The sequence below is a fragment of the Plectropomus leopardus genome, unplaced genomic scaffold, assembly GCF_008729295.1.
Source record: "Plectropomus leopardus isolate mb unplaced genomic scaffold, YSFRI_Pleo_2.0 unplaced_scaffold683, whole genome shotgun sequence".
NCBI lineage: Eukaryota > Metazoa > Chordata > Actinopteri > Perciformes > Serranidae > Plectropomus > Plectropomus leopardus.
This window is the reverse complement of record NW_024675158.1, coordinates 1-2,463: the sequence shown is the minus strand read 5'-3', so window position 1 is coordinate 2,463 and position 2,463 is coordinate 1. Positions and strand designations below refer to the sequence as shown.

At 39.0% G+C, this 2,463-nt stretch overlaps 1 long non-coding RNA gene across 1 annotated transcript; it reads left to right on the top strand.

Annotated features, from left to right (window-relative positions):
* The first annotated feature begins 105 nt into the window (after positions 1-105).
* Positions 106-1,731, top strand: LOC121939956. The gene is made up of 3 exons (XR_006105551.1): positions 106-335; positions 452-549; positions 1,611-1,731. It is a non-coding gene; the product is annotated as an uncharacterized LOC121939956 (long non-coding RNA).
* The last annotated feature ends 732 nt before the right edge of the window (positions 1,732-2,463 follow it).

Below are 2,463 nucleotides of genomic sequence, written 5' to 3'. Positions count from 1 at the left end.
AAGGAAAAAAAGTGCAGTATTTTTCTTTAGAAATAACCAAAAAATTTTAAAGAAAAGAAAAATCGTCAAATGTTTTTTTTTTTAAATCTGCAATGAAAAAGAATCAATAGAGAATATTAATGACAGTTTCAGAGGATTTGTGGTTTTGTAAATTTGCCTCAGAGTCGTGGAAACGTTTTGTTAAAAATGTTGTACGGAGTCGTCCTGTAATAATCGTTGTTTTCGTGTTTGTTTGAGGTTTGGCGACAGCTCGCTGCAGGAGAGAGTGAACCAGCAGAGCGCCGAGCGTCTGCGAGCGTACTGCCGCACGCTGACGGACAAAACGCCTCACACGGGTAAAACCAGATCTGTGACATCACTGTTTTAACGAGATGGAAGCGGAACGATTCCGAGCGTTTAAACTGACAACACGAATGACGTGTCACTGACGGAGACTCTCCGTGTCTCGCAGCTGGTGTCCACTCGCTGTCAGAGCTGCTGTCCTCTCTGGACCGCAGCGTCCAAACCAGGAAGAGGAAGAACGTCGAGGTTCTGTGGACGGCTGCTACGGTGAGACGCCCTGTCAAAAAAATCCAGAATATAAGACTTTTTAACAGGATCAAGATTAAATTAAGCCGTTAAGGGAGGCATTTTTCCTTAAAAATCTGCAAAAATTAAAAAAAAAAAAAAAGTAATTGTCCAAGATTTCTTTCAAAGTTGCCAGATTTTTAAAAAGAGTTTCCTCAAAAAGAGTTTAAGGCAAAAAAAAAAGAAATTGCCTTTTTTTTCTTGAAAGTTTCTAGAAGAATTTTTACCTGCTAAAATAACATTTAAAAAAATGTTTAAAAAAATGCCAAAGTTTCTTTCACAGTTGCCAAATAAAAAAACAAACAAAAAAAACACCTTTTTTTTTCTTTAACAGTTGACAAAAATGCCTGCTAAAATAACAGTTAAAAAATTGCTTGAAAAGTAACAATAAAAAATTGCCAGTAAAAACATTGTCAAAAAATGTTGTGTTTAAGATTCGGGGCTTTTTTAAATTTATTTATTTATTTTAAGTCTCAAAAAAATTGTTTTTTTTTCAAAGTTAAATTTAAAATCAAAAATTGCCAAAAATGTTTCTGCAAGTAGAGTTTTTTTAAGGCAAAAATTTTAAAAGATTGTTTTTTCTTTAAAAGTTAACAAAAATGTTCACCTGCAGACCGAAAATAACAGTAATGTGCAGTGAAGCTACTTCAGATTTTATACAGTTAAGTGAACATTTCTAGCAGATTCTCAGCAATTCCAATACAGTAACATTTTTAAAAATCATATGAGGATTTATTTTCTCATATTGAATAAATAAATACACAAATAAATAAATATTACTGGCTGATTATTTATACATTTCATAACAAATTCCTCTTGATGCTGTCAGTGCTGTTTGTGAAAATGAAGGAAACTAAATGTGACACTGGAATTTATTGTGACAAAAATCATGAATTTTCTATATAAAAATATATATTACAGTTTTAAATAAGCAGCTCACGAGTTCATCACATCAGCTTCAGGTGTGTGTGTGTGTGTGTGTGTGTGTGTGTGTGTGTGTGTGGTGTGTGTGTGTGTGTGTGTGTGTGTGTGTGTGTGTTCAGGTGTGTCGTAAGGTGAACGGCGTGCGTCTGACGAGCTGTAAGAGCGCCAAGGACCGCACGTCGATGTCGGTGACGCTGGAGCAGTGTGTGTTACTGAGGGAGCGACACACACTCAGCCAGCAGCACTTTAGCTCAGCGCTCGACTGCATGAGGAGGTTTGTTCTTTTTTTTGACTTCCTAAAAACAACCACAAAAACATCCTCTTCCTCCCTCCTTCCTCTCCTTTGTTGCCTCCTTTTCTTCCTCCTCACACCCCCTTTGGTTTCCTTTATCCGCCTTTTTCATGTTGCAGAATATTTTCGGTTTAACTTTTCTTTTTGTTTCTTTTCTTTTTTACTCCATGCCTCTTTCTTTGCATTTGCTCATGTTTCTTTCTTTCTTTCGGGATCTTTATCATCCATTTTTCTTCATCAAACACACACACACACACACACTCCTCCAGGTCTCGTCTGTCCTGGGGGCACATGCTCGGCTGCTACACCCAGCCAGGGATCACTATCTGTGGGTTAGACTCGCGGGAGGGCCCCCCCGGCCTCCAGAGCTCCTGGCTCCCGCAGAGTTTGGCCCCTAAAGCTCCCAGACGCCACCTGTACCCAGTGGCCTTCCTGCTGGTGTCCTCTCACCTCCTGGTTCTGTGGTTCATCCTCAGCCTCGTTATACTGCTCGCCAAATACCAGTAGACCTGCACACACTGGGAACACTGGGAAAGAATCGGGCCCCTTAACAAGACAATTTCCCCCAAAAAAGGAACATTTTCATACTGTTTTCCCAAAAAATAAGAGTCTGTTGATAAATGTGATTCTTCGGGAGGCCCAGAGTTGCTTAACTGGTCTGGGAAAATGTTAATTTAGTC